Source organism: Ptychodera flava, assembly GCF_041260155.1.
Source record: "Ptychodera flava strain L36383 chromosome 3 unlocalized genomic scaffold, AS_Pfla_20210202 Scaffold_26__1_contigs__length_13983176_pilon, whole genome shotgun sequence".
Lineage (NCBI taxonomy): Eukaryota > Metazoa > Hemichordata > Enteropneusta > Ptychoderidae > Ptychodera > Ptychodera flava.
In genome coordinates, this window is record NW_027248280.1 from 2771913 (window position 1) to 2795956 (window position 24044).

Below are 24044 nucleotides of genomic sequence, written 5' to 3' on the forward strand. Positions count from 1 at the left end.
CCATCATATTTAACTTGAACTAATGTTGTAAATTTCGCCGATTTTGCTTTTTTAATTAAATATGTGCCACCAGCTCTCAACCAGCGATCGATGACTCCTGACCAGCGCGATCAAGTTTAGTAGGGGTACAATTTCGGTGAACAATTTTGTCAGAAAAATAACTGAGTTTATCTCATTTTTGTCCGTTATAGCAAAGTTTGATACCTGATGTGTATGTCTATATACGAGGAACTGCTCGATGTTGCATGGTCATCATTTGAGCACAGTTCTGTGACAGAACTAGCTTCTAAATATAGGACAATGCGCGCGACATTGGCACTTTGCATCAAAATGCAGACAACTTTGCTTCGGTTCATTCTGCGGCTATGTCTCAACTTGATGCAGGAGTTGCAAGCATTTTATATGCTTGCTTGCAGTGTTAATGTCGTCGGTTTCGATAGACACCAAGCCCAGTTTTCAACATTGTCATATTGCCAGTACAGTCTGAGTGTTTTGTCTAAATTTGCAGACAAATGCCGATTTGTATGTGGTCGATGTATACTCTGACTTAAGCAATTACCATGTTGACTAAATCACATTTATTTCTATGCAATACACTGTACAACTCAACAGATTTTGAAACTAAAGTTGAACAGTATTTACAGGGGTTTCGTTAAAAGCCGGCCACCGGTCATACGGCCGCCTGTTATTACCTGAAAATCGTGTAATTGTTGTGCTTCCTACAGAAATGAATAGCTAGTAACAAACAGCATGTTGCCAAAAGTTTACAATGATCTGTATCCTTAATGCTGAATTACTTGTTTTTCAACACTTTTGGGGTGTTTTCAACGAAAATTTTGTGTTCATTCGTTCGCATTTGTCGATCGCGCAATGCCTCGCTAAGCTTGAAGATGTAGGTACCGATAGTACCGCACGGAATCACAGGCGCTCCTTAGCTGGGTCGTCTGCCAAGTAGATCGATTTTCGGATCGATCTATTGATCCCGTAGTCGATATGCCCGCCACTGCAACCTAAATAGGTTAACCTAATTAGGTTGCAGTGGCGGGCATATCGACTACGGGATCAATAGATCGATCCGAAAATCGATCTACTTAGCAGACGACCCAGCTAAGGAGCGCCTGTGCATGGAAAACGTCAATACAACGTACACAGCTGGTTGGAGGTTAGAGGTCATTGAGCTTGTGCCATAACGCAACATTGCGTTGGCCATGAGATGTGAGTGAAGTGATTCATTGGGTCGAAATGGAGAAATACAGACGGGTTGATGACGAAAGGTACAGTTTATGGCAATTTCTCAGATCATATTGATACTTATGCGGCGTTTTATGAATATTTATCAGGAAATGTTTCTTCTGAATGCATCAGCATTCGCCCCTACAGCGATCCACCAGCCTCGGGTTGTAAAATGTAAACAACACCTTGGCATTGGTGGTCGACGTTCGCTCTCGGATTTTAATGATTTTCTTTATGTTGACTTGCCTTAACTCCGTGGGCATATAAATTTCAAAACTGAATAAATGAAGGTGTAAACTTCAGCAGACTGTGACGTTTAGCGGTTGGCTGTAGCACAGTCGTCATACACGGCAATGCAGGAAGTCCGGAAATGGAATAAACCGGCCATGGCTGCTATAGCCTGCACCTATCACTAAAGTTCGAAGACTGCTTTCCTGCACCAAAAGCCGCAATAATTCATTCAAAAACCCCCGTATCGATGGCTTCCAATACATCTCTAAATTCATATCTTGTATGCTTTTGTGTTGAAGACGATGCATTTTTGAGTGTGGTTTCCAAAAAACGAACACTTTCATAAAACGAACACTTTTTTACAACAGCTGCCGTTGATGATTTTAAAGTAGATCCAGGCTGTCTAATGTTGGTCCCTGATCCTTTGAAAAATGTAAATAAAGTAGAAATGCGGAGCGACTGAGGGCTAGTGTACTAGGGTCAAAGTCAAAATTCATAGAAATTTTCATTCTGTTCTACCAACAATCACTTGAAATGACTATTTTCAGTGGTGAACCATAGAGGAAAACTGCATCAATGTTGACCACCAAGTTTTCGGAGGTCACACTAGTGCTGCAAAGCTGTAAGTCTTACATTCCTCTCACAGTTTATTGCTAGGAGTATCCAGAAACAATATATTATCCTCAGAGATAGATATAGCAGTTATCTAGTAGTACACATCTTGTCTGTTCAATCACAGTCCCTCCACTTTGGTTTAATGTCAGTCCTTCAACCCCACTCCAATCTACCCAAGTGAGGCGTTCCTTTGGATAGACAATGTCTCTCTTTGTTTTACTGTTTACTGCTATGATTATTGTGATTAAGTCTGCAAATGTTGCATAACATCTCATTGTACAAAACTCTGACAAAACTTCATAAGTTCAAAAAATGCAATAATTGTCATGTTATCAGCAGTAATTGTCATTTCTTGATTACTCAGTTTGTAATTCTGTCAAAACTTACAGTCAGTCAGTCACTCATGCACTCATTTCAAGTTGTGAAAATACTGAAAATTTTTCTAGTGGATTTTACTGGGCATCCAACATAGACCAACGTAACACGAGTAGCAGCATAGTGGAATGGTTCCAGAACAAGATGTCAGCCCACTATTCACCCCTATGGACCCTGACCTCCACAAGAATTACACTCTGACAATGACAATTATTTTTGACCACCAGAATTTTGCAATTGACCACCAAAATTTGAATCTGGTGGTCAAACTTGACCACCAAACAAAAAAAATAAATTTCGAACCCTGTTTGTAGATGATCATAATGACATATTTCTGTAAGCAATGCTTGAAATAAAACTTGTAACTTACCGTTTGTGGTTGATGAACTGTTTTGTCCAGTTTGTAAAAAGCTAATTTGGAACCGTGTATTGGTGGGTGAGGGGTGGGGGTACGTACCAAACATCCACATGTTTGCTGGTTGGTATGGCTTGGCCCCCTGTAATTTTCATATGGCCCCCTGTTTCAAAACTTAGTGAAACCCCTGCATTGTCTTTTGCAAAATCTTTTTTAACATCACCATGATTGCTATAATACAAGAGGTCCAATTGATGGCTTTAAAATATTGGTTTCACAAAGTCTGTTGTTGAAAGGGGTATTGACATTGAAATTGACAGTTTATAGAGCTCAGCTGATAGATAGCACACAGCCATCTGTGTTTATACAAGAGATGAAGTATACCGGTATGTTCACTGCGGCCCAGCAGCGCCCTGTTTTGTCCAATGCTTCGTGGAGCGCGTATACCTATATTGGGGTCATGACTGAGGTCATTTACCGTAGTTACTGTAAATCAATATGGCAGCGCCCATGTTAGTCATCGCTACAGCTGTCAAGCGTAAGCTACGCAACGCAAAGTTTGAGCTTATGAGAAGCAAGGGCGATTTCCATTGTGACCTACCGGTACATGGCCTTTTCGATGAACTAGATGCCAATGTTGACCCTGCAATCAAGAAACATGATAAAATCACAGCTGACAAGGTAAAGCTCCGCCAGATAGAGGTGTACCCAATATTTGAGTGTGAAATGAGACATTGGCGATCAGCAGTGACCCAGAAATTGAAACCCTCTTGCTCAATGCGGAATCCATGGAAGGGAACCTTTAGCAGAAATATCCCAGCAGAAGTGTTTGAGCTCATTCGGCTGTATTCAACCCGCAATTCAATGCGCATTGAAGAGTCTGAAACACCGTGTACAGTAACTCTGAAATTTACCTGGTTGAACAAAGTCAACTATCCTTGGCCGTGGAGCCCGCTACGAAAATCAGCAGCTGTTACTGAGGTCAGTAAAGGTTCAGTGTATGGAAGTTATCTGTACCGATGACAAGCCCATGATCGTGCGGTATAGGAAGACATCAGAAACAGCGACGATCAACTTCCACTATGGCTGTTGGAACAAACATGGGGTTCCTCAACATGTTTGAATGGTGAGATGTCCTGGAGAAATTTTGAACTGCTGAGGTTTGACGTTCTTGTTCAAGTTTTGAAATCATTTCATAGCTGTGAAGAGTTCACATTTTTTGGCCTTTTTTCAAAGCATGAAATCAGCAGATGTTTCTGCACATGTTCAATCATACAGAAATAAAAAAAAAATTGATATTTCATCAAAGTTTGTGATCTTTATGACTTTGCTTGAAAGTTAACTGTGGCATACAGTAAATTACAGTCCATATTCCTTACATACAATGGTGGTTTCAGAATGAAAGGCATCCTAAATATTAACAAGATAACTTGTCAATAAAAAACACTACATGCATTTATTTCTTAACCATTGGTCAAACATGTATTCGAGTATCACCTCTTTGAAAGCTCTGCTGCAATGTTCAACTCAGCAAATGAAGTGAACTTTTGCAGTCCCATGAAGAAATTTTTTTTACACTAAATTTTACAAATTCAGACTTTACAATTTCCATTAAAATGCGGCCAAAATATTAAAATTACATTACTTCAAAAACCTTTGGATATAGGCTCAGCAGTGATTGTGAAACTAAATTATGATCTCACGTAATTCTAAAAAATTGAAATTCTTTTATATATTTATCAAAGCACAAAGATCATTCTCAGACAAAAACTGAATTCAATCTTACACTTAACTGTTTAAAAATTTCATTCTCAGCTGTTTATGATTTTCTAATAATCCTACAAAATGTTTAACAATTAGCTTCTAACTTATATAGGCAAAACTTATCAACATCTTTGTATACCTATTATATCCATTCAAATTTACACTGTGAAGGCATGCACAATTTTGCATCCAAAGCTCATCACTTCAATGTATTTTTCAGAATTTTACTTATTTTCCCACTCACTGCAGACCGTTTAATTTCCCCCATAAATTTGCTGCTGCAAATTTCACAAGATTCAGAGGAAACACTGCTTCTCATTGCCACAAAAACAGTAACTCGGGTCATCATAATATCTGTCTGGAATATATTTGGCATTCTCTATGGCTTTCAATCCCATATGACCCCCCCCCCCCCCTATAATTATCAGAACAGGGGTCTTGTGTGCGTAGCCAATACAGTAGTACGTATTCATGCCTGAATATGAGAGACCATCTGTTCTGGGGTGTTGATTTACAACTGTATTCAAGTAAGCGCAAATGCTTGGCTTCTCTTCCCTCCATTGTATTAAGACCCAACCCCATATTGAACTTCCTTTGTAACCTTCTGCTTTTTGCATGAAGCACTGGTACTATAATATATATATATATATATATATATATATATATATATATATATATATATATATATTATATATATATATATATATACAGTGTGTGCATGAGAGAGAGAGAGAGAGAGAGAGAGAGAGAGAGAGAGAGAATTATCTTACCTCGGGATATAAGGGTATACATATATATATATATATATTATATATATATATATATATATATATATATATATATATATATATATATATATATATACAGTGTGTGCATGAGAGAGAGAGAGAGAGAGAGAGAGAGAGAGAGAGAGAGAGAGAGAGAATTATCTTACCTCGGGATCCTGCCTGAACCTGTCTGTTTTCTGACTAAGTAACACACAGCCCTGCCATGCACAGCTTACATACATACATACATACATACATACATACCGGTACATACATACATACATACATGCATACATACATACATACACACATACATACATACATACATACATACATACTAGCTCTGCATGGCAGGGCTGTGTGTTACCGGCATTATGTGGCCTGTCAGCCTGTGGTGGGAGGCCGTATAATGCCGGTAACACACAGCCCTGCCATGCACAGCAAACATGTATACATTCATACATACATACATACATACATACTGGCTCTGCATGGCAGGGCTGTGTGTTACCGGCGTTATGTGGCCTCCCACCACAGCCTGTGGTGGGAGGCCGTATAACGACGGTAACACACAGCCCTGCCATGCACAGCAAACATACATACATACATACATGCATACATACATACATACTAGCTCTGCATGGCAGGGCTGTGTGTTACCGGCGTTATGTGGCCTCCCCGTGACCACAGCCTGTGGTGGGAGGCCGTATAACACCGGTAACACAGCCCTGCCATGCACAGCTAACATATACATACATACATACATACATACATACATACATACATACATACCCCCGGTACATACATATTAGCTCATGACGGGACGCTTGCATCTAAAAAACAGTGCACTTTTTTGAGCTCTTTCTGCACTGATAATATGCAATCTACAGTAGTTATATCAGATATAATCAGACATTACATAACGCTTAGTCAACAACTTCAGATACCAATAGCTTCGCTGGTACTACTTTATGCCATTGCAAGGTATTGTACAGCGAAGCGGCACAAACTCAGTCTCGTGTAAACCTTGACAACAGTATTATCATTTCAGGACATCGGAATTTGTTCCTACTTTTATTAATTTGAACTAAAATATGGCGTGTAGTATATTTATAGGTCCTATTCTGTGAAAATTAGGGTACAATGTTCAAAGAAGTTCAAGGCGAACGATTATCTGTATGAGTGAAGTGTGTAAGGCAAAGATGTCTGCCCTGTACACCCACTTAATTGCTATCTCTAATCACATATTGCAAACAGCTTACGAGATGGCAAATAACTTTAATTAGGAGCTCCATACCCCTTCAAACCCCTATTTCAAGTGGTGAATGTGCATTGAATATGCATTGTTTTTAGATGGAAACGTCCACTAATGTCTGCATGGCAGGGCTGTGTGTTACCGCATTATACGGCCTCCCACCAGAGGCTGTGGTGGGATGAGACATAACGACGGTAACACACAGCCCTGCCATGCACAGCATACATACATACATACATACATACATACATACATACATACATACATACATACTAGCTCTGCATGGCAGGGCTCACTGTGTTACCAGCGTTATGTGGCCTCCCACCACAGCCTGTGGTGGGAGGCCGTATAACGACGGTAACACACAGCCCTGCCATGCACAGCTAACATACATACATACATACATACATACATACATACACACATACATACATACATACATACATACTAGCTCTGCATAGCAGGGCTGTGTGTTACCGGCATTATGTGGCCTCCCACCACAGCCTGTGGTGGGAGGCCGTACCGGTATAACGCCGGTAACACACAGCCCTGCCATGCACAGCTAACATACATACACATACATACATACATACATACATACATACATACATACATACACACATACATACATACATACATACACATACATACATACACACATACACACACATACATACATACATACATACATACAAACATATACATACATACATACATACATACATACATATATACATACATACACATGCATGCATACATACATACATACATACATACATACATACATACATACATACATCGCATCCCACCACAGCCTGTGGTGGGAGGCCGTATAACGCTGGTAACACACAGCCCTGCCATGCACAGCTAACATACATACATACATACATACATACATACATACATACATTTAGTTGTGCATGGTAGGGCTGTGTGTTACCGGCATTATGTGGCCTCCCACCACAGCCTGTGGTGGGAGGCCGTATAACGCCTGTAACACACAGCCCTGCCATGCACAGCTTACATACATACATACATACATACATACATACATACATACATACATACCCCTGGTACATACATAGTAGCTCTGCATGGCAGGGCTGTGTGTTACCGGCGTTATGTGGCCTCCCACCATAGCCTGTGGTCGGAGGTCGTATAATGCTGGTAACACACAGCCCTGCCATGCACAGCTAACATACATACATACATACATACATACATACATACATACATACATACATACATACATACATACATGTATACATACATACATACATACATACATACATACATACATACATACATAGTTCATCGATCAAATGCGAGGTGTTTGCCGGGAAAAAGAGTCCCTGCACATACCGGTATGTCATTATCCATAATCGCTGCCATTAACATAGTATATTTCCCAAGGGACACACGGCGACACGCGTATGCATGCAGGTCTGTAAGCGCATATACGCGTGGCCATTTCGACGCGAGCACAGTAATCAAGATATGAAAATTCTTTCAGGTTAAGTTTTTTTATTTCTCTATTTAATGGCGAAATTTTAGTGTCCTTGAGTTCATTTGGGAATTTAAAAACAACTGTTGGTTTCAGAATTTTGAATTTCGGCACTCGCGTTATAAAAACAACCATCTTTTCTACAGTTGGTGAAATCGATGTGTAATCTGCCATAGCCGTCAATGGGGTAGCAATATTCATTGACTGCACGGCGAAAACGGAAATTTCAGCCTGACTTGATTTCAACAAAAGTTATCAATAGTGATTGAAATTATAGTTGTAAGGATCAGAAATTATCAAACAACAATCGTATGATTTTAAAATTTTGAATCATGGCATAAAACTATCAATTTTAAACGGTTTTCTTGGGAAGGTGGTTGTTGCTATGAAGTTAGCGCTTGCCTGGTAACCGGCAATAGCAGTGAGAAATAGTGACATTTGGCAACCTGCCGAATCGAATATTGCCAGATTTGTCAAGGGAAAGTACATGTAGTTAACAAACTCTTTGAAGTATCAATGTAAATATACATACCTGGCTTCAATAATTATAAACACTCACAACAATCGGAGTCGTTTTTGCTTCCGCTGCACGACAAGTGTGGCCTAATTAATATTCATGAGCCAGAAAATAGGGGGATGTTTACATTGGACAAAGAGGGTGCCTCCTGGGCCAACGTGGCTCCTTCTAACTGTTTAACTTGAAGTTTATTTTTGGAAGAATATTTCTGTGAAATCCATCAAGAATGTAAATACTCAAAACTCCTTGGTTTAGATATGCTTTGTTTCAAATTGAAGTAAATTTGTGTGATTGTATTTTTGGGTCATTTTCTCCCATTTTTGAGCAAACATCTCTGAATCCTATTGACTGATTTTTAATGCAGTTCACCATGGGCTATGTGACCCAGTGCCACAGTTATTATACAACAACTCTGATCATATGGGAGTGACACCGTCTTATTGGCGGTATTTTTTAATGTCCTCTAGGGGAGGCTGTTACCCAATACAGTCATTTCCACCAACTTTGAATCATAGGGTTTCCGTAAAATCATAAAAAACGAATGCTTTTGCTGGGCTTCTTAAACGTCCTGTAAAATTGAATCATGGGAAAAATGGCTCCATTGAGCATGTCACAGGTCTAAACCATTATATAATCTTGCAGGTAAAAACACTGAAGACCTTGTGACAGTTCAATGACCAAATGCCAAAGGAAAAAAAACTAAAGACACAGGTCCTATTAACTGTAATGTGTATTAAGCGGACCCTCAATGCAAACAAAAGATATACAAATACACAGTGTTCAGCTTGTGAATTCAAAGTGTATGTGTGTAGAATGCATTGTTACTGTTTACATTTTAATTTTAGTCCGGACTAAAATTTATTTATCAATAACAATGTTCATTATACACATATGAGCTGTGCTGATAAGCTATATAGTGGACATTTCTACATGATTTATACGTTTAACAATAACTAGTTCAGTAAATACCGGTATACAGAACAAAAATGCTGAAAATCACCAAAAGTTATAGCTACTGTGGCTGTAAATCTGTTTCATGGCTGAAAGGCATTTCTTTTGCCAAAAAAATAGCACTGTGTCTGACCGTTCACCAATGTGCAGTTTTCTGGGTACAGAAACAATGTGAGTTATAAGTTGGTTTCCTTGGGATTCTCTGACAAAATGTAAGCACCACACTAGCCTTTTTGGAAGAATCTGAATAGAATGATATCATCCAGGGCTCCAATAATGTACAAAGTTTAATAGAGAAGTATTGTTGTGATGAATGCTGTATATTTACCTGAGATATCTCCCCGATATGGATGGGGATAATTACAGTCACCAGAAACTTCATTTGGACAATCTCACATCTGATAGAATTACATGTGTTGTGAATTTGAATAATTCTGTGTATGTTGTAGTCTATTCAGTTTCTGTTTTCCAACCACGCTAATTCAGCTACCCACTTAGGCCAGTACTTTCTCACTGATTTTGCTTTTTTCTCGGGAAGGCTATTCGCAACCTTCCTGTGCAGGTTGACAGTGTAGACACTGTATTGGATGATGTCTCCTTGTCTGAATCCAGTGTAGTTATCATCCGGTTATTACAATTTGTCATCCCGATACTCCGTTCAGAATTAAGGTATGTATAAATGTTTAATTTGATTGTGTTAATTAATGAGTACAATGAAATGAAGGTAAAGTGATATCTTAAAAAAACTCGCATGATTTTGTTAGATCAAAATTTTTTGGAATAACACATGTTTGTTAAAAGGTATAATTTTATGTCATTGTTGTGAATATAGTAGTGACAACTACAGCGACACATAAATAATATTTCTATCTCACTGGAGTTTCCTCATACAATTAAACAACTAACAGTTATATGTATAAAAACACCATGTAGGGTTTAGGGTTAATTGAATATGTATGTAGGCCTGGTGTGATGTTCAGTACTGTATGGTCACACACATCTTGACTTACACAGCATATAGAGATAATGAGATTTGTGTAGGCCTGGTGTGATGTCCTATGTGGACACACATTTTGACCCCCACATTAAACATGTAGAGATTAAATTAGATTTGCGTAGGCCAGGTGTGATGTCCTATGTGGATACACATCTTGATTACACAGTATACATGTTCAGATAATTAATAATATTGTGTAGGCCAGGTGTGATGTCCAATGTGGACACACATCTTGATTACACAATAAACATGAAAGATAATTAATGTTGTGAAGGTTAAGTGTGATGTCCTGTGTGGCCACACATCTTGACCCTCACATTAAACATGTAGAGATTAAATTAGATTTGTGTAGGCCAGGTGTGATGTCCTATGTGGATACACATCTTGATAACACAGTATACATGTACAGATAATAAATAATATTGTGTAGGCCAGGTGTGACGTCCTATGTTGAAACACATCTTTACTCACATAATAAACATGTATAGATACTTAATATAATGCTGTGTAGGCCAGGTGTGATGTCCTATGTGGACACACATCTTGACTCACACAATTAATAAACATGTAAAAATAGTTAATGTTGTAGGCTAGGTGTGATTTCCTATGTAGACACACATCTTGATTACACAGTTACCATAATTGATGTTGTGTAGGCGTGGTGTGACTTCCTATGTGGACACCCCTTTACTAACATTATAAACATATAGATATAACTACATTTGTGTGTAGGCTTGGTGTGATGTCCTTTGTGGTCACACATTTTGACTCGCACTGTAAACATGTACACATTCCTTTTGTGTTGGCCAGGGTGATGTCCTATGTGGACACACATCTTGATTCACACAGTAAACATGTATCTAGAAAATTACATTTGTGTAGGCCTGGTGTGTTGTTCTATGTGGATACACACATTTTTACTCACACAATAAACATTTTACAGATGGTCAGATTTGTGTAGGCTTGAGTTGATATCCTATAACCATGACTGCAAATTCAAAATACAGGACAGCTGGAGAGATTGTAGTGTTCATTTAGATAGTTGTGTCAATAAGTGCATATATGAGAGACCATGACTGCATATTCAAAATATGGGATAGTGGAGTGATTGTCGTGTGCATGTGGATAGTCATGTCAATAAGTGTAGATGAGAGACCATGACTGTACATTCAAAATATGGATAGTGGAGTGATTGTTGTGTGCATGTAGATAGTTATGTCGATAAGTGTAGATGAGAGACCATTACTGTACATTCAAAATATGGGATAGTGGAGTGATTGTTGTGTGCAGGTTGATAGTTATGTCTCATAAGTGTAGATGGAGAGACCATTACTGTACATTTAAAAATGGGATAGTGGAGTGATTGTTGTGTGCATGCAGATAGTTATGTCAATAAATGTAGTTGAGAGACCATTACTGTACATTCAAATTATTGGATAGTTGAGAGATTGTAGTTTTGTCAATAAATGTAGTTTAGGGACCATTACTGTAAATTCAAAATATGGGATAGTGGAGAGATTGTCGTGTGCATGTAGATAGTTATTTCAATAAGTTTAGATGAGAGACAATTACTGTACATTCAAAATATGGGATAGTGGAGTGATTGTTGTGTGCATGTAGATAGTTGTGTCAATAAGTGTAGATGAGAGACCATGACTGTACATTCAAAATATGGGATAGTGGAGAGATTGTAGTGTGTATGTGGATAGTTCTTTCAATAAGTGTAGATGAGAGACCATATCAGCACATGCAAAATATCCGATAGTGGAGTGATTGTAGTGTGCATATAGATAGTTATTTAATAAGTGTAGATGAGAGACCATGACTGTACATTCTAAATATTGGATAGTTAGATTGATTGTTGTGTACATGTAGACAGTTATGTCAATAAGTTTAGATAAGGGACCATGACTGTACATTCAAAATATGAGATAGTTGGATAGATTGTAACGTGCATGTGGATAGTCATGTCAATAAGTGTAGATGAGAGACCATGACTGTATGTTCCAAATATTAGTTAGTTGGATAGATTGTAGCGTGTATATGGATAGTTATGTCAATGAGTGTAGATGAGGGACCATGACTGCACATTCAAACTATGGTATAGTTGGGGTGATTGTCATGAGTATGTGGATAGTTATTGTCAATAAGTGTAGATGAGAGACCATGACTGTACATTCAAAATATGGGATAATGGAGCGATTGTTGTGTACATGTAGATAGTTATGTCAATAAGTGTAGTTGAGAGACCATTACTTGACATTTAAAAATGGGATAGTGAAGTGATTGTTGTGTGCGTAAATATAGTTATGTCAATAAGTGTAGATGAGAGACCATGACTGCACATTCAAAATATTGGATAGTGGGATGATTGTTGTGTCAATAAGTGTAGATGAGAGACCATGACTGTACATTCAAAATATTAGATAGTGGAGTGATTGTTGTGTGCATGTAGATAGTTATGTCAATAAGTGTAGATACTGTACATTTAAAATATGGGATAGTGAAGTGATTGTTTAGTGCATGAAGATAGTTGTGTCAATAAGTGTAGTTGAGAGACCATTACTGAACATTCAAAATATGGGATAGTGGAGTGATTGTTGTGAAGATGTAGATAGTTGTGTCAATAAGTGTAGATGAGAGACCATGACTGTACATACAAAATATGGGAACGTTGGAGTGATGTACCGGTAGTGTGTATGTATATAGTTTTGTCAATAATTGTAGATGAGAGACCATGACTGTACATTCAAAATATTAGATAATTGGATAGATTGTAACGTGCATGTGGATAGTCATGTCAATAAGTGTAGATCTACTAGATGAGAGACTGTGACTGTACATTCAAAATATTAGATAGTTGGATAGATTGTAGCCAGTATGTGGATAGTTATGTCAATAAGTGTAGATGAGGGACCATGACTGCACATTCAAACTATGGGGTAGTTGGAGTGATTGTCGTGTGTAGGTGGATAATTATGTCAATAAGTGTAGATGGAGAGACCATGACTGCACATTCAAAATATTGGATTATGGAGTGATTGTTGTATGCATGTAGATAGTTATGTCAATAAGTGTAGATGAGAGACCATTACTGTACATTCAAAATATGGGATAGTGGAGTGATTGTTGTGTAGGTGTAGATAGTTGTGTCAATAAGTGTAGATGAGAGACCATGACTGTACATACAAAATATGGGATAGTGGAATGATTGTAGTGTGTAGGTGGATAGTTTATTTCATAAGTGTAGATGAGATGCATATCTGTACATGCAAAATATGTGATAGTGGAATGATTGTAGTGTGTATGTAGATAGTTATTTAATAAGTGTAGATGAGAGACAATGACTGTACATTCAAAATATGGTATAGTGGATGATTGTAGTGTGATGTAGATAGTTATGTCAATAAGTTTAGATAAGGGACCATGACTGTACTTTCAAAATATTAGATAGTTGGATAGATTTAGTGTGTATGTAGAAGTTGTATCAATAAGTGTAGATGAGAGACCATGACTGTACATTCAAAATATGGGATAGTGGAGTGATTGTCGTGTGCATGTAGATAGTTATTTAATAAGTGTAGATGAGAAACCATGACTGTACATTCAAAATATGGGATAGTGGAGTGATTGTTGTGTGCATGTAGATAGTTATTTAATTAGTGTAGATGAGAAACCATGACTGTTACATTCAAAATATGAGATAGTGGATAGATTATAGTGTGTATGTAGATAGCTATGTCTCATAAGTGTAGATGAGAGACCATGACTGTACATTCAAAATATCTGATAGTGGAATGATTGTTGTGTGTATGTAGATGCTATGTCTCATAAGTGTAGTTGAGAGACCATGACTGCACATTCAAAGTATGGGATGGTGGAGTGATTGTAGTGTGCATGTAGATAGTTATGTCATTAAGTGTAGATGAGGGACCATGACTGTACTTTCAAAATATTAGATAGTTGGATAGATTGTAGTGTGTATGTAGATAGTTATGTCTATAAGTGTAGTTGGGAGACCATGACTGCACATTCAAAATATAGGATAGTGGAGTGATTGTTGTGTGCATGTAGACAGTTATTTCAATAAGTGTAGATAAGGACCATGACTGTCATTCAAAATATTAGATAGTGGATAGATTGTAGGGTGCATGTAGATAGTTATGTCAATAAGTGTAGATTATGATGAGAGACCGTGACTGTACATTCAAAATATAAGATAGTTGGATAGATTGTAGTGTGTATGTAGATAGTTATATCATAAGTGTAGTTGAGGGACCATGACTGCACATTCAAAATATGGATAGTGGAGTGATTGTTGTGTGTAGGTGGATAGTTATTTCAATAAGTTTAGATGAGGGACCATGACTGTACATTCAAACTATTGGATTATGGAGTGATTGTTGGGTGCATGTAGATAGTTATGTCAATAAGTGTAGATGAGAGACCATGACTGTACATTCAAAATATTGGATAGTTGGAGTGATTGTTGTGTGCATGTAGATAGTTATGTCAATAAGTGTAGATGAGGGACCATGACTGCACATTCAAACTATGGGATAGTTGGAGTGATTGTCGTGTGTATGTGGATAGTTAATGTCAATAAGTGTAGATGAGAGACCATGAAGGTTCATTCAAAATATGGGATAGTGGAGTGATTTTTGTGTGCATGTAGATAGTTATGTCAATAAGTGTAGATGAGAGACCATGACTGTACATCAAAATATCTGATAGTGGAGTGATTGTTGTGTGCATGTAGATAGTTATTTAATAAGTGTAGATGAGAGACAATGACTGCACATTCAAAATATGGATAGATAGTTGATTGTTGTGTGCATGTAGACAGTTATGTCAATAAGTGTAGATCAGGGACCATGACTGTACATTCAAAATATTAGATAGTTGGATAGATTATAGTGTGTATGTAGATAGTTATGTCTCATAAGTGTAGTTGAGAGACCATGACTGTACATTCAAAATATGGGATAGTGGAGTGATTGTTGTGTGCATGTAGACTAGTTATTTAATAAGTGTAGATAAGAGACCATGACTGTTCATTCAAAATATGGGATAGGGAGTGATTGTTGTGTGCATGTAGATAGTTATGTCAATAAGTGTAGATGAGGGACCATGACTGTACATTCAAAATATTAGATAGTTGGATAGATTGATAGTGTGTATGTGGATAGTCTATGTCAATAAGTGTAGTTGAGGGACCATGACTGCACATTCTAACTATGGGATGGTTGGAGTGATTGTCGTGTGTATGTAGATAGTTATGTCATAAGTGTAGATGGAGAGACCATGACTGCACATTCAAAATATTGGATAGTTGGATGATTGTAGTGTGTATGTAGATAGTTATGTCAATAAGTGTAGATGAGAGACCATGACTGCACATTCAAAATATGGATAGTGGAGTGATTGTTGTGTGCATGTAGATAGTTATGTCAATAAGTGTAGATGAGAGACCATGACTGCACATTCAAAATATGGGATAGTGGAGTGATTGTTGTGTGCATGTAGACAGTTATGTCAATAAGTGTAGATGAGGGACCATGACTGTACATTCAAAATATAGATAGTTGGATAATTATAGTGTGCATGTAGATAGTTATATCTCATAAGTGTAGATGGGAGACCATGACTGTACATTCAAAATATGGGATAGTGGAGTGATTGTTGTGTGCATGTAGATAGTTAGTTTCAATAAGTTTAGATAAGGACCATGACTGTACATTCAAAATATGGATAGTGGAGTGATTGTTTGTGTGCATGTAGATAGTTATGTCAATAAGTGTAGATGAGAGACCATGACTGCACATTCAAAATATGGGATAGTGGAGTGATTGTGTGTGCATGTAGATAGTTATGTCAAAAGTGTAGATGAGAGACCATGACTGCACATTTAAAATATGGGATAGTGGAGTGATTGTTCGTGTGCATGTAGATAGTTATGTCAATAAGTGTAGATGAGAGACCATGACTGTACATGCAAAATATTGATAGTGGAGATGATTGTAGTGTGCATGTAGATAGTTTATTTAATAAGTGTAGATGAGAGACATGACTGTACATTCAAAATATGGATAGTTGATGTTGTGTGATGTAGACAGTTATGTCAATAAGTTTAGATAAGAGACCATGACTGTACATTCAAAATATTGGATAGTGGAGTGATTGTAGTGTGCATTTAGATAGTTATGTCAATAAGTGTAGTTGAGAGACAATTACTGTACATTCAAAATGTCTGATAGTGCAGTGATTGTAGCGTGCATGTAGACAGTTATTTAATAAGTGTAGATGAGAGACCATAACTGTACATTCAAAATATGGGATAGTGGAGTGATTGTTATGTGCATGTAGACAGTTATGTCAATAACTTTAGATAAGGTACCATGTCTGTACAATCAAAATATTAGATAGTTGGATAGATTGTAACGTGTATGTGGAAAGTTATGTCAATAAGTGTAGATGAGAGACCATGACTGTACATTCTAACTATGGGATGGTGGAGTGATTGTCGTGTGCATGTAGATAGTTATGTCATTAAGTGTAGATGAGAGACCATGACTGTACATTTCAAATATTGGATAGTTGAATGATTGTTGTGTGCATGTAGATAGTTTATGTCAATAAGTGTAGATGAGAGACCATGACTGTACATTCAAAATATGGATAGTGGAGTGATTGTTGTGTGCATGTAGATAGTTATGTTAATAAGTGTAGTTGAGAGACCATGACTGTACATTCAAAATATGGGATAGTGGAGTGATTGTTGTGTGCATGTAGATAGTTATGTCAATAAGTGTAGATGAGAGACCATGACTGTACATTCAAAATATGAGATAGTTGGAGTGAATTGTAGTGTGTATGTAGATAGTTTATCTCATAATTGTAGATGAGAGACCATGACTGTACATTCAAAATATGGGATAGTGGAGTGATTGTTGTGTGCATGTAGACAGTTATTTCAATAAGTTTAGATGAGGGACCATGACTGTACATTCAAAATATTAGATAGTTGGATAGATTGTAACGTGCATGTGGATAGTTGTCAATAATGTAGATTATAGATGAGAGACCTGACTGTACATTCAAAATATTCGATAGTTGGATAGATTGTAGCCAGTGATGTAGGATAGTTATGTCAATAAGTGTAGATGAGGGACCATGACTGCACATTCTAACTATTGGATAGTTGGAGTGATTGTCGTGTGTAGGTGGATAATTATGTCAATAAGTGTAGATGGAGAGACCATGACTGCACATTCAAATATGGGATTATGGAGTGATTGTTGGGTGCATGTAGATAGTTATGTCAATAAGTGTAGATGAGAGACCATGACTGCACTTCAAAATATTGGATAGTGGAGTGATTGTTGTGTGCATGTAGATGGTTATGTCAATAAGTGTAGATGAGAGACCATGACTGCACATTCAAAATATGGGATAGTGGAGTGATTGTTGTGTGCATGTAGACAGTTATGTCAATAAGTGTAGATGAGAGACCATGACTGTACATTCAAATATAAGATAGTTGGATGATTGTAGTGTGCATGTAGATAGTTATATCTATAAGTGTAGATGAGGAGACCATGACTGCACATTCAAAATATGGGATAGTTGAGTGATTGTTGTGTGCATGTAGATCAGTTATTTCAATAAGTTTAGATAAGGGACCATGACTGTACATTCAAAATATTAGATAGTTGGATGATTGTAACGTGCATGTGGATAGTCCTGTCAATAAATGTAGATTATAGATGAGAGACCGTGACTGTACATTCAAAATATTCGATAGTTGGATAGATTGTAGCCAGTATGTGGATAGTTATGTCAATAAGTGTAGATGAGAGGACCATGACTGCACATTCTAAACTATGGGATAGTTGGAGTGATTGTACGTGTGTAGGTGGATAGTTATGTCAATAAGTGTAGATGGAGAGACCATGACTGCACATTCAAACTATTGGATTATGGAGTGATTGTTGGGTGCATGTAGATAGTTATGTCAATAAGTGTAGATGAGAGACCATGACTGCACATTCAAAATATTGGATAGTGGAGTGATTGTTGTGTGCATGTAGATAGTTATGTCAATAAGTGTAGATGAGAGACCATGACTGCACATTCAAAATATGGGATAGTGGAGTGATTGTGTGTGTGCATGTAGATAGTTATGTCAAAAGTGTAGATGAGAGACCATGACTGCACATTTAAAATATGGGATAGTGGAGTGATTGTTCGTGTGCATGTAGATAGTTATGTCAATAAGTGTAGATGAGAGACCATGACTGTACATTCAAAATATGGGATAGTGGAGTGATTGTTGTGTGCATGTAGATAGTTATGTCAATAAGTGTAGATGAGAGACCATGACTGTACATTCAAAATATGGGATAGTGGAGTGATTGTTGTGTGCATGTAGATAGTTATGTCAATAAGTGTAGATAAGGGACCATGACTGTACATTCAAAATATTGATAGTTGGATAGATTGTACGTGCATGTGGATAGTTCTGTCAATAAATGTAGATCAGATGAGAGACCATGACTGCACATTCAAAATATTGATAGTTGGATAGATTGTAGCTAGTATGTGGATAGTTATTTGAATAAGTGTAGATGAGAGACCATGACTGCGCATTCAAAACATGGGATAGTGGAGTGATTGTTGTGTGTATGTGGATAGTTATGTCAATAAGTGTAGATGAGAGACCATGACTGCACATTCAAAATATTGGATAGTGGAGTGATTGTTGTGTGCATGTAGATAGTTATGTCAATAAGTGTAGATGAGAGACCATGACTGTACATTCAAAATATTGGATAGTGGAGTGATTGTTGTGTGCATGTAGATAGTTATGTCAATAAGTGTAGATGAGAGACCATGACTGTACATTCAAAATATGGGATAGTGGAGTGATTGTTGTGTGCATGTGAGACAGTTATTTCAATAAGTTTAGATGAGAGACCATGACTGTACATTCAAAATATTAGATAGTTGGATAGATTGTAACGTGCATGTGGATAGTATGTCAATAAGTGTAGATCTATAGATGAGAGACCATGACTGTACATTCAAAATATTAGATAGTTGGATGATTGTAGTCGTATGTAGATAGTTATGTCAATAAGTGTAGATGAGGACCATGACTGCACATTCAAACTATGGGATAGTGGAGTGATTGTGTGTGTAGGTGGATAGTTATGTCAATAAGTGTAGATGAGAGACCATGACTGCACATTCAAACTATTGGATTTGGAGTGATTGTTGTGTGCATGTAGATAGTTATGTCAATAAGTGTAGATGAGAGACCATGACTGCACATTTAAAATATTGGATAGTGGAGTGATTGTTGTGTGCATGTAGATAGTTATGTCAATAAGTGTAGTTGAGAGACCATTACTGTACATTCAAAATATGGGATAGTGGAGTGATTGTTGTGTAGATGTAGATAGTTGTGTCAATAAGTGTAGATGAGAGACCATGACTGTACATACAAAATATGGAACGTTGGAGTGATGTACCGGTAGTTTGTATGTATATAGTTTTGTCAATAATTGTAGATGAGAGACCATGACTGTACATTCAAAATATGGGATAGTGGAGAGATTGTAGCGTGTATGTCGATAGTTATTTCAATAAGTGTAGATGAGTCCATATCAGCACATGCAAAATATCTGATTGTGGAATGATTGTAGTGTGCATGTAGATAGTTATTTAATAAGTGTAGATGAGAGACAATGACTGTACATTCAAAATATGGGATAGTCTGATTGTTGTGTGATGTAGACAGTTATGTCAATAAGTTTATATAAGGGACCATGACTGTACTTTCAAAATATTAGATAGTTGGATAGATTGTAGTGTGTATGTAGATAGTTATGTCAATAAGTGTAGATGAGAGACCATGGCTGTAAATTCAAAATATGGGATAGTGGAGTGATTGTCGTGTGCATGTAGATAGTTATTTAATAAGTGTAGATGAGAGACCATGACTGTTCATTCAAAATATGGGATAGTGGAGTGATTGTTGTGTGCATGTAGACAGTTATGTCAATAAGTGTAGATGAGGGACCATGACTGTACATTCACAATATTAGATAGCTATTAGATAGTTGGTTAGATTGTAGTGTGTATGTAGATAGTTATGTCTCATAAGTGTAGTTGAGAGACCATGACTGCACATTCAAAATATGGATGGTGGAGTGATTGTAGTGTGCATGTAGATAGTTATGTCAATAAGTGTAGATGAGAGACCATGACTGTACATTCAAAATATTGGATAGTTAGATTGATTGTAGTGTGCATGTAGATACTTTTCAATAAGTGTAGATGAGAGACCATGACTGTACATTCAAAATATGGGATAGTGGAGTGATTGTCGTGTGCATGTAGATACATGTAGTTATGTCAATAAGTTTAGATGAGGGACCATGACTGTACATTCAAAATATCAGATAGTTGGATGGATTGTAGAGTGTATGTGGATAGTTAAATCAATGTGTAGATGAGAGACCATGACTGCACATTCAAAATATTAGATATTTGGATAGATTGTAGTGTGCATGTAGATAGTTATTTCAATAAGTATAGATGAGAGACCATAACTGCACATTCAAAATATGGGATAGTGGAGTGATTGTAGTGTGCATGTAGATCTATAGTTATGTCAATAAGTGTAGATAAGAGACCATGACTGTACATTCAAAGTACAGGATAGTTGGAGTGATTGTAGTACAGTATTTGCTTTACTCATGCAGTGATTTATTTTGTTTTATCAACATTATCGGTTAAGTGAGACTTGATTTTTTAGATAGGTATTGTTCCATTCATCAGGCAAAAAGTCAGAGCCATTTGTTCATGCATAAATTGGCAAGTTACACTGTTTATCAGTTGCTCATCTTAGGCCCCAAGCCAAAAGTCCATTCATTTAAAACTTGCTATGGAGGTATCTAAAGATAATGTCAGTCCGATAAGAGGAAATGTTGTTGAAATTTGGATAATTGTAATTTTTGCTCAATTTCCCTGTTTTTTGGTAAAAAAGCCTTTTTTCTCTGAAACCGCAAGTCCAAATTCCAATTCATTTGAAATGTGTTATCACAGATCATAGGGGTGATCTCAGTCTGATTTGTCAAAATTGTTGTGAAATTTACAGCTACCCACTTAGGCCAGTACATTCTCACTGATTTTGCTTTGTTCTCGGGAAGGCTATTCGCAAGCTTTCCTGTGCAGGTTGACAGTGTAGATACTGTATTGGATGATGTCTCCTTGTCTGAATCCAGTGTAGTTATCATCCGGTTATTACAATTTGTCATCCCAATACTCCGTTCAGAATTAAGGTATGTATAAATGTTTAATTTGATTGTTTAATTAATGAGTACAATGAAATGAAGGTAAAGTGATATCTTTCAAAAAATCGCATGATTTTGTTAGATCAAAATTTTTTGGAATAACACATGTTTGTTAAAAGGTATAATTTTATGTCATTGTTGTGTATAAATAGTAGTGACAACTACAGCGACACATAAATAATATTTCTATCTCACTGGAGTTTCATCATGTAATTAAACAACTAACAGTTATGTGTATAAAAACACCATGTAGGGTTAATTAAATGTGTATATGTAGGCCTGGTGTGATGTTCAGTACTGTATGGTCACACTGTTTATCAGTTGCTCATCTCAGGCCCCAAGCCAAAAGTCCCATTCATTTAAAACTTGCTATGGAGGTATCTAAAGATAATGTCAGTCAGACAAGAGGAAATATTGTTGAAATTTGGATAATTGTAATTTTTGCTCAATTTTCCCTGTTTTTTGGTATAAAAAAGCCTTTTTTCTCTGAAACAGCAAGTCCAAATTCCAATTCATTTGAAATGTGGTATCACAGTTCATAGGGGTGATCTCAGTCTGATTTGTCAAAATTGTTGTGAAATTTACAGCTACCCACTTAGGCCAGTACATTCTCACTGATTTTGCTTTGTTCTCGGGAAGGCTATTCGCAACCTTTCCTGTGCAGGTTGACAGTGTAGATACTGTATTGGATGATGTCTCCTTGTCTGAATCCAGTGTAGTTATCATCCGGTTATTACAATTTGTCATCCCAATACTCCGTTCAGAATTAAGGTATGTATAAATGTTTAATTTGATTGTGTTAATTAATGAGTACAATGAAATGAAGGTAAAGTGATATCTTTCAAAAACTCGCATGATTTTGTTAGATCAAAATTTTTGGAATAACACATGTTTGTTAAAGGTATAACTAGTTATGTCCATTGTTGTGTATAAATAGTAGTGACAACTACAGCTACACATACCCAGTGTCCGCGCTACCGCTCGCCAGACGGCAAAATGGCGAATTGATTCACTCATTGGCGACTCAGACGGTCAGAACAATCGCCAGACTGGCGACTCAAAATTTGCACGTTCGGTCACTTTGTTCTACGATGTTCTGTTGCATTGCGGTGTTTTGTTTTACTTCTTGGGAAGTCTTCCGCCATAGTACTATCGTACTCATCTAAGTAGAAGCCCTGCCACTGTTTTCAGAGTATAATGGGTCGTACAAGTTGGTAAAATTACTTTTCAGATCAAAGAAACTAATGGGACATCGAAGTTCCCGTGATAGTATCGTGAGGAAAATGGCACGTATACCAATACATGTACTTGGGCCCCGCCGAAATGTTCCCCGTTACCTAAATAGAATAGATCCACTCTAGTGTCGTCCGCCATTGTTTGTTCACGTTTATGCTGTCCTTTTCCCGGGAGGTTGTCATAGTCTAAACATGCAATTTCAGTTGTTTTCAGCGATCATCCTTTCATCTGTGAAGAGCTTTTACCGGTGACCATTACAATTTTCACTGCTATGCTGTTGTTTTCACAAGACACGGACCGTTTGATCTTGGAAAGTAGAGTTGCTTTTACGTGCAGCCAATGCACATGCCAGTTCACGGGTTCACACCATGCTCTTGAACGTGAATGGCAGCATACATGATGTCTTTGTTTCACGTTTATATTTTATCTCAAGGTATGATTCAAGCTGAAATGTCACCAAAATATCGAGGGATTGTGCAAACCAGTTTGATTTGAAACAGCTTTGTAAAACACTGTTTACTTAGCTTGGAAATTGTTAGTTACTGAGTTTTGCTGTCTTTTGGCCATGCACGGTCAGTGTGATCATGGCATGCCATGCCACGTTCATCGAATCTTGAGGATGTTACTCTTTTCTGTATTTTTTTGTACTTCACAATTTCTTTGGTTGACGTTTGAAAGTTCACAAGTGGTGTTCAATAGTCATGCATGAGTTTTGATACGAAGCATTCTTTTTATTGAACTATTAAAGCAGCACTGAGGATACATATGATGATGAGAAAGTGGCAGACTTCTGAAATATTTGGTTATCATTACTCTTGAGTGTTTAATGATATCACCTTTGACCCTTCGAGATGAATGTGTGTGACCCTTGACCTCACCTCTCA

General features: G+C 37.2%; 1 long non-coding RNA gene across 1 annotated transcript in view; it reads left to right on the forward strand.

Annotated features, from left to right (window-relative positions):
- Positions 1-1074: 1074 nt before the first annotated feature.
- Positions 1075-24044, forward strand: part of LOC139125844 (uncharacterized) — a 46592-nt gene continuing 23622 nt past the window's right edge. The window contains exons 1-4 of the long non-coding RNA XR_011550379.1: positions 1075-1274; positions 10106-10236; positions 21781-21912; positions 22564-22695. This is a non-coding gene — a long non-coding RNA (uncharacterized lncRNA). The remainder of the gene's footprint in view (positions 1275-10105; positions 10237-21780; positions 21913-22563; positions 22696-24044) is intronic.